Source organism: Lonchura striata, chromosome 12, assembly GCF_050655825.1.
Source record: "Lonchura striata isolate lonStrDom1 chromosome 12, ASM5065582v1, whole genome shotgun sequence".
Lineage (NCBI taxonomy): Eukaryota > Metazoa > Chordata > Aves > Passeriformes > Estrildidae > Lonchura > Lonchura striata.
In genome coordinates, this window is record NC_140714.1 from 3,516,977 (window position 1) to 3,527,187 (window position 10,211).

Below are 10,211 nucleotides of genomic sequence, written 5' to 3' on the forward strand. Positions count from 1 at the left end.
ATTATTGCTGCTGTTGTTGCTAAAGAGCTCTAGGGGGAGATGTGAAAATAGTCTGGTCCCTTGTGTAATGCCTGAAATCAAAGCAGAATACATCAGGCTGATACTGCCTGCCTGTTATTGCCTTAAAGCTTGTTATTAAAAACAAACAAAAACAATTGCTGCGCCACCCTGTGTTCCACCTCCCCAGAGCAGAGGGGAAATTTAGTGGTGAAAGACACCCAGGCTTTAGGATTCCTTCAGAGAGATTCCAGCCAGCCAAACTCACCGTGTGCTTTTATATCCCAACTTCCCTGGGAGAGAGGAAATGGGGAGAGTGCCCAGGCCAAGGGAATCCCACTCACTCACACAGTTCCTGTGAGCACTGGAGAAAGGTGCATCACTGAAGAATTAACACAGAGCAACCTCAGGAAATGTGCAAATTCATTCTTTCGCTGGAACTGTTAGAAAATAATGACTTCTGAGCTCTGAAATGTGCTTTTGAAAGCTGGTCGAAGTAAAACTCTCCTGCAGCATCACAGCAAGAGCTGAGGCAGTTCTGTGTGAGGATGGGCATCTGCACCAGGGGATGGACAGAGCCCAACTCCAATGCTGCAGTTATTTGTGGAGTGCTCAGAGAGTGGCAAGCTCACCCCCACAGCCTGCAGGCTTTCAGCACCTCTCCTCCCTCACAAAGCAAATGTCACCCACACTCACTGCCCTCCCAGAGCACCTGGGAGAACCTGAGCCAGCACCAGTGCAGAGATTTGGATCAAAGAACTCCACACTTTGGCCTATTAATATTTCTATTAAAAGAAATATTTCTATTTAATATTTCTATTAAAAGAAAAATATGAATAATTTCTCCTTGGACCTGACATCTCCTGGTTTTTGCGTGAGGGTGCTTAAAGTTCTGTACTTTTACAGCTGTTTATGTAAAGAATTCTTTCTTTTTTTCCCCCTGGCTCTGGCTTGGGAAGAGGGAAGTCTGAGGAGCTTCCTTAATCTCTGTGAATCACTATCTCAGCTGCAACTACTGTTCGATATTCCTAAAACTGTCAGCACTAAAAATATAGGTTTTCTCCACAATAATTGCTTTTTAAAATACCAGTAAGGCCACTCTGGGGAGAGCTGCTATCATGAAATAATTATGCCCCTTTGGGATGTGAACACATGGCTGTGCTTTAGGGATTGGAGCAACACCCCCATGAATTACAGGAGAACAAGGCTCCTGTTGTGCTTTTCTCCTAAAGGCAGGAGGTTCCCCCTCTCTTGTTTTCAGGTGGTTCAGGCACCTTAGCTAAAAACAAGCTCCTGACAACCAAAAGAGAGCAAACAGCTGTGACTTTCTTGCTCTGCAGCCATCTGCACTCATCTATTTTTAATGCACCATTTTGGCTGTTCCCACCAAAGTTGTGTTGGGTTTTTGTGCCGATCAGAGCCTGCACTGCTGAGAGGGGACCTGGGAGGGGAGGAAAGCACCAGGGAGGAGAAGCACCAGGGAGGAGAAGCACCAGGACAAGCCTGCACTGTCCTCAAGCTCCCATAGCTCAGCTTCACAAAGATAAGGAATTCAGTCTCCCCAGGAATTACCAAAATATCCTCAAAGACACCATCAGCTGTACTTGTGAGGCAAATGCAGCTCCAGAACTTCATCAATTGCACATCTTCATGCAGTTCATCATCTCTAGGAGCTCACATCCATGTCCACAAGCACAATAAAGCTCTGTATGTGCGTGCACATACAAATTAATGCACCATTTATTGTTTGTAATGAAGCACAGCACTGAGAGACCCACAGAAGGACTTACCTAAACATTAGAAAAGGCATTTACAGATCCTAAAGCACTCAGAGAGCTGCACAGACGCTGAGCATTTCTATGACACAGTGACAGAGGTCACATTTAGGGACTGGGGCCAATTCTAATGCAGCTCATCCCAGCCAGCTGAGGTCACCTGCATCAGTCTCCCACTCTGTGCCAACAACACCATAAAAGATGTGGTCTGTCAAGGTTATTTTTTTTTTTTCCAATCAAAATGAGAAAAGGTTGCAATGTCTGTAAGGTTTTGGACACATTCCCAAAAAAGCAGTCATCACCTGGTTTGGAAAGCAGCCTCAGCTGAAATACCTGGGGCCTATTTACATATAAGGAGACAAAGAAATTCAGGACAGGACCCGCTGAACAAAGATCCCCATTTCCATCATGATTTCTTCCACAAAAGGAGAGAAGAAAATGACAAAAGCATGAAAATAGCAAATGCATCAATGTGGTATAACAAAACATCTCTGCTACTGTAATAACAGCCATGAGTTTATGAACCATTGGGTAGAAGAACTAACAGAAAAATTAGACCATTTGGCTGTGGCCACTGGAATGTAATAAATGGCTCTTGAGCAGGGATAACTGAGCACATCCTGCAGTGATTAATGTGAAAAGCTGGGTGGTGAATAAAGTGTTTAACACAAGAGAGCAATATGGCATGCAAGCCAAAATAAAACCCCCATAAATAATTTAGGCACCCTTGCAAAGATTTACAAAGATTTATTTCACATATAAGTCCCCTCTGTTGTAATATCAGAAAAAGAGGATGAGCAGTTCCATGCTTATTTATACAGAACAGAATGGAAATCTCACTTCAGAGAGAGGAATGCTCTGAAGGAATCTTCCTTCCCATGACATAATGGAGCAGCATCTTTGCTGAAGGTCTCCTGAAGACTTTGACAGTGAAACCACAGAATGGTTTGGGCTGGGAGGGACTTTAAAGATCACCTCATCATGGGCAGAGAACCTTCCACTAGCCCAATTTGCCCACATTTGTCAACACCACATAATTACATAAGAAATATTTATTTACAGGGCTGAATTTTGTACAGTGGTGTGGGATGAACAACACAAAACTGGTCACAGCATCTGAGGGCAGGTCAGCATTTGTCACTTGGCGCCCCTGCAGGGTTCTCACAGCCTCTCGCTCCCCAAAAATTGAACACAGCCTTTCCTGTTCCAGCAAGCCCAGTTCCTGGAGCAGTCTGGGTCAAGCAAGGAGCTGCTATTTCCTGGCTGTTCAGGCTGTGAGCCAGGGCAGAACTTGCTGGGGATGCCTCCATTAACATGACAATACCTGCTCAGCCTAGGACCCCAATAACACAGCCAAACCCTCCTGTCAATACCCCAGTGATTAAATCAAAGGCTGTGGAAATTCGTCTGGCACTTCCCTACAGCTGAGTTTATCTTCCAGCCCTACACACTCCTGCCAAGCACCACTTATTCCTTAATTTGAGCTCCATTTGCAAAGCCTTTGGAATCCTGATATACTGGGATGATCTGCCAAAGCCAGGACAAGTTTTAAATGAATCATCCCAGTGCAGAAGGAGGGGAACCTCGTGCCCCCCATCTCCTGGAACACAGAGAGGGGTGAGAGGGGGAATGGTCTGGGCAGCACAGGGCACAGCAGAGCCCTCTGCACACTCCAGGGTGTGCACAATCCTGGCACTGAGGGCTCCATCCTTTGGAGGCTGCAGCTCAAGCCACCAAAGCATCCTTAGCACCACACTTGGTGTGGTCACAAGGGCTTGGAAAATGGATTTTAATTATTTATACAATGATTTTAGACATTTGTCTCCATTCATCCCCATGCACATGTTCTGTGTGGAGCTCATCAGGAACAGATAATGTTCCCCCAGCCCCAAGGCAGTGCTGTTCCAATGCTCACATGTATTTCTAAGAGTTCCCAGCTGTCTCTGACAGCAGAAAAAGCCCAAGCCCCATTTGAGTCTCTTTTAAGTCTTGGTTCAGAAGAAGAACAAAGCCTCAAGATTTTATCCTTTTTATTGCTGCAAATGCCAAGAAAAGTTTAAAATTAATGGCAACCAGAATAAAGGGAGAAAAGAAATAAAAGAAACATTTACTGCCTTAGATACAGGCCTGTGCCCCTGACATCTCCATATCAGGGCAGTATTGTCTCTGCTGCAGCAGCAGGGAAGCATAAAACATGCTCTTACTGCAAACACCATGAATTTTTCTGTCCTTTTAAACTTCACTGGGGAAGGCTACATACTATAAAAACAAAGAGAATGGAGGACTTTCATTCTACATAAGGCAATTACCAGGCCTGTCAGCAAGAGCAGGATTTACTGCATGGAGAGGGTAAAGAGAAAGGAGTGTGCCAAGCAGCTCAGGAAAATATTGAAAGAGACAGGCTTGCAGGATGTTTTTCCAGCCCCAATTTTGGTAGGGACCATGTAGGTGTAAGAGCAAGCTCCAAAATCCCAAACACCCCACAGGTCTTTGCCACCAAAACCAGAACACACCCACAGGGTTTCTCTAACACGAGATATGGGACTACAAATTCCACATTTCTGCATGGTTCTGAGGTTATCCCAAATATTAATCTGCAAAACTGGAAGATATGATGGAAAATCAGAGCCAAGGCACTCCCAGACAGTCCAGAGGGCTCTTACCCAGTGTTAGTGCCCAGGCAGCTCCAAGGGAAACCTTCCAGGGCATCCTTGGTTCTGGAATTCTGGCTGGGAATGGGTCAGTAACACCATTTATGGGTCTCAGCTTTGACCATAGTGCTACTGTGAGAAGTAAGTGAACATCACTCAAATCTTGCTGTGTTTGGAATTCAGGAGCTGCTGCCATTAATTTGAAATAATGGTCAAGTTGGAAAGATCCCTTACACTTGTAAGACTCTTGGATGGAGAAGGGGCTCCCACAGAGCTCCTTTGCTGGGTTAAACCCTGATAGCTGTGCTGGAGAACAGCTGAGGTTCTGCCCAGCAAACTCACTCTCACAGATTGACTGCTGCCATTTGCTTCAAAATGGCAAGAGACTAAAAAAAAAATATAGATTTCCTTTTTTTGAACTATAAAATACTACAGTTTTGACATGAAAAGACACCCAATCAGCATTACAACTTGGAGAATGTGATGCAAACTAAAGAATAAGTACAGAAACCTTTGGCAAACTCCCAAAGAAAGCAAATGTGTTGGAAGTCTCAGCCAAACTCTCACTGGAGTTAAAAAAGGAATACAGCATGTGTTGGTTTTGGGGTTTATTCTCCAAAGGATCCTCACTCAGCCACAAGGGGAGATCCTGTGGTGCTGGATGCTGTGAGGAGTTTAAACACCAAATTTTTGGTTACTGCTGTTGGCACCCATAATTTTGGGTTCTTAGCTGCCTCGAGAATGGCTGTCCCCTGCAGGCAAATTGTCATCCTCAGTGTGAAACAAACCTGGAGCCCATATGGCCAGTAAAGAAATCCACCTTCTGAAGTGCAGACAGAGGAGAGTTCAGCTGAAATCTCTTTTAAGTTGTTAAACTGCTGCTCTGAAAGATTGGGCATAAATATTAACAGCACTACTAAGCACTTGTGTTTTGCATCCCTGCTTGAAGCAACTTTTATTGCTGAGTTTTAAGTGCCTGAAATTAAGACCTTCTCCTGAAAATGCTGACAGATCTTCCATTGCAATGATGCCACGAGGCACAGAGCACCACCAAAGGCTACTGAAACCAGAAAGCAAAGCAGATAAAAACATTCCTGGGGCAGCTGAGCTGCCAGGGCTGGAGAGGTCCCTGCCCTGGCATGGCACGGGTGCCAGGGAGGGTGAGGAAAGGCCAGGGCTCAGCTGGGTGCCACAGCCAAACCCATCTGCCAGGGACAGCCTCACCTGCACTGCTGTGCTTTGCCAGGAATGGTACCAGCACCCGTGACAGGCTCATCCTGACCAGGCACTGACTGATGCTGTGGAGCTGGTAATTTCTTCCCCCATCCCAAAACAACTGGAAAAACAAAGGGGAAGATGTGATACGGGATCCTGAAGCAATTTTGCTTTCCTTCTAGCTCTCACATTCCCTTTCTACGCAAGCACACTTGCAAGGAAATGCTGATTATTTCTAAGTTTGAAATGTTATTAATTCTTTTTTTTTTTTAAATAGGAGCAGAAATGCCTGAAAGAATTGAAACAAACACGTTGCTTGTGTGATTCTCCTGTGATTCTCTCCAGTTGACAGACACAACTTTTAACTTCCCCTGAAACAAGCTGCCCCCAAAGCAATCTGAGCCCTTCCTATTGATCCCAAGTGAAACCCTCCTGCTGGGACACTGCTGCCAACCCCAAATTGAGTTAAGATTTGTGCACAAGAGCCCCAGCCATACTTTTGACAAACTGTGTCCGTCTCACTGAGCCTGTTTGGATGTGGCCCAAGCCACAGATCCCAGGGGATGACCCTTCTGCTCCATCCTCGACTCCTCCCAGGCAGAGTTCCAGCATCTCCCACCCTCACTGGTCACCAGGGGAAGCAGCAACAAAGAAATCTCAAAAGAAAATCATCTCAAAGAAATCACTGGCTGCCTGATTCCTCACCACAAACCCCACAGAACTGCTGTGCAAAGAAGAAGTTTAGAATACAGTATTATAGGTTTGCATATCATAATAGGAGTGACTAAGAAAACCTACTGTAGCATAAGTCCATAAGACAGAATATTTAAAGATTAGGTCAGAAACATAAATATCCTTGTTAACAGTATTTTATTGCTCAAGAAATCCTTAAAAAGCCTTGTAACTAGGGATCTTATGACCTTCTAAACCATGCAGTAAAGATGTGAACTGAACTCACCTTTCCTATCTATATAGAAGATACAAAAAATAAACCCTATCATGTAAAAACTCAGAGATCCCATCTCTAACTCACTCAAAACTCCTTCAAAAATCCTCTGACTCTGCACTGCTGCCATTGCATTGCAATTTTGCAGTATTGCTGTCCAGAGTTTCATTCCATACTCCCAGGCTGGTTATTTACATCTTTTTGGGGCTTGAAAGAGGCAACAGCTGGGATGAAGCCCAGCTTTTCCACAATTTCTGTCCACCTTTCTTTCAGCAAATAAACAAATCAAAACAGCTGATAATATTTACTCCCCTGCTCCCAGAGTCAATCAAAATAACTCACAAAAGTTATCTTGGGAACTCCAAAGCACACCAACACTGGAATAAACAGGAATGTTTTCTGTGCTGTGATGGCTACGGAGAACCTGTCATCACTGCTCAGCAAAGCTGTTCTCTAATACTTTACCCTAAAAAGTCCAAGTTTCCTGCCTCTCACAGAGCACACTTTGCCTTTCCCAGGCTGGGTAGAGGCACCCAGAGCCCAGCAGAGTTTCCAAAACCCACCTGGCTTTGGCCTCACCCCAACCCCTTCCAGCGTCAGCAGGAGCAGAGTTAGGTCAGCACTGTGAGCTGCTTTGGTAATCAAAGCCTAAATTAACTCAGCCAGTAGGGGAAACTCAGAAGGCTCTTAAAAACCATTCACCTGTGCAGCTTCTTCCACAAAGTGCCAGCGTGAAGAAGAGCTCTTTCATTCTGCATGGGTCAATCTCTATCAGATGCTGGAAACACTTGTGTTACTCCTCCTCAGTTTCTGTGGTCTAATTGCATCCCAAAACACTGTGTCTTTAACAAACAAACCTCTGTACACACTTATTTGTTTTACAAAGAACACATTTCCTCCTCAGCGTTCCTAAAGCTGAATTTCTGGTTTTAACAAAGTCCTTTGTAAAGCACACAAAAAAGCAGAATGATGATCTGAAGCAGAGATTTTCAGCTGTACACTTCAAGATTTTAGTTTCAGGATCCATCTGAACTCTCCAGCTTCTGAAAGAAGAGGAGGGAGGAAGAGCTTAAAATCGAAATACATAAAGTGGAATACATAATCCATCTTTTGCCCAAATCCTCCAAGTCCCAGCACGCTCACCACCTGCTTTGCTTTCACTCCTGCAGCCTGGGCTCAGCAGGGAGCACTCTGCTGCAGGAGAATTCCATGCAATTGCAAGGGCAACTTTCCACTCACCCATGTTGCTCCAAGCTCCATCCAACCTTATTTTCTAAATGTAACTTGCATGTGCAACGACATAATTTCCTCTGTGCTCTTATGAACTTCCAAAACTCATTATTCTGGGCTCTCACACCTTCCCCTACGGGGATTTTGGAAGGAACTTTGAGTGAGTTACAGATGGGATCTCTGAGTTTCTCGATGATGTGGTTTGCTATTTTATGTTCTGTATAGATAGGAAAGGTGAGTTCAGTTCACATCTTTACTGCATGGTTTAGAAGGTCATAAGACCCTTAGTTACAAGGCTTTTTAAGGATTTATTGAGCAATGAAACACTGTTAACAAGGAAATTTATGTTTCTGACCTAATCTTTAAATATTTTGTCTTATGGACTTATGCTACAGTAAGTTTTCTTAGTTAATCTTACTATGATATGCAAACCTATAATACTATATTCTAAACTTCTTGTTTACCATTATAACTACTTCTATTTTTTTCTATATCTTAAACTCTAAACCTCTAAACTTTCTTCTTCTTAATGTGTTTCTACTTTAAACTATGAATTTATATTCTCACCTCTTACACTTAAATTTAGAAACTTTTTTCAAAATCTCAGCTCAAACCTTGTGTTTAATTCTAAGTTTCAATTTACAGGTTTAATATTCTAAGAATGCCTTACATTTGACATTCCAACATTCCCCAAAAAGGGTTAATGAAGGCATTGGGGCTTTCTGTAAGGGATGGAGCCAGGAGAACAGACAGCTGTGATGGGACATCAGGTGTCTGATCACAGATAAAACCTTCCCTGCTGGCCAAGGCACACCTGAGCTCCCACAGAGAGGTGGAGGAAGCAGCAGCACAGAGCATCATTCAGAAAACCAGAACTTTGCTTAATTGGAAACCTGGACTCTGCATTTAACCTAAATAAACCAGATTATGAGCAGCACTGCAGTGTGGAACATGTGCTGTTAACCACACCTCAAATATGCTCTGGAATTTACAGCTAAAGAAAATAATCACTATTCACCAGCAAGTTTATTAGGAATTTAATCAAAATAAAAAGCAAGTTTGTAGCTTAATGTGTTACACAAATCATTAAGATTGGGAGCAGCACCAACAATTATTTATGCCCATAAAATAGGATGCAATAAGAGCACACCTTTGAAGAACACAGATATGGTACACCAAATGGAAATGTTGTACCTGCAAAGTACAGGGAAAAGGAAACAAACCTCTTTTCTCAAAGCCAGGACCTAAAGAATCACCCCACTTGTTACACAATTATTTAAAATCAGGAGTATTTGTATTGGATCTGGAATCCAGCACCATTCTGCTCAGGACCTCATCCTAAACTGATTTGAGTTCCACTCTTGATGGATTTGCTGCTTTAGACTATTGTCAGCACCCAGCTGCTGGGAGGACTAATGATTTTATTTGGTTTTAGTCAGAAGTGAGATTTGTGTCTATCATTGCCCTGACTAGACAGAAATAAATGAACCCAGCACAAGAAGCAGCTTCTGTAAAGCTGCTGAGTGAACATTTCTGTGTCCAGCCAGGCCACCTGGGGCTGTCCCCGTGTCCCCTCCCGAGGGCTCTGCCCCGGGACCTCCCCGAGCAGAGCTGAGCCACGGGCACTGAGCTCTGCAAACATCTCTGCTCTCTGCTTTTCATGATTTACTGGGGCCTTTTTGAAGTTAAATTTGGGTTATCAATAATTGCTGTTGCAAAGCAAGTCAGCTTCATCCTGCTCTGTCTCAGTTTTGTGTGGACGGAGGATGCTGCAGGAACTGAGTCTGTGTGGTGAGAGAGAAGTTCTAACTCTGGAAGCAAGAATTTATTTTAAAAACAGAGGCTCTGAAATGCCTACATTTTCAAAATCTCACCTTGTTAAACTGTTTCCTTTGCCTTAATCCCTGCAACTGATCAAAACTCCCTTTATCCTCAGTTTTCATAGAAGCTCTGACTCTGCCAAGGAACTGTCTTGGGTCTTTCTGCATAACTGAGGGCTTGGTTTGTTAATTTAAACATTTAAACATCATCTTCTCCAAAGGATTCCTCCAGTAAGGCTGACTGTAATTCCCACTGATGGAACACACACACACAATGTAGATGCAGGCATAAATGCCAAAGGTACTGCTCAAACCAAACTCTTGATATAACAGATTATTTTCAAAAGTGCTTCTAAGAAGTAAAAAAAAAAAAAAAAATCTTTTACATGAATTAAGTGCAACCCTTGGCAAAAATCCAAATTTTTCAATATTCCACAATTTTAACCTGCTGTAAAGGATAAAATACTGCACCTCACCATGAGCATCGTAACAAACTACCCCTCAGTAGTGTCCCCTATGATTCTAATCTGACTTTATTCTACTATACAGGCAATTTCTTATTAAAACCTACTGCTAA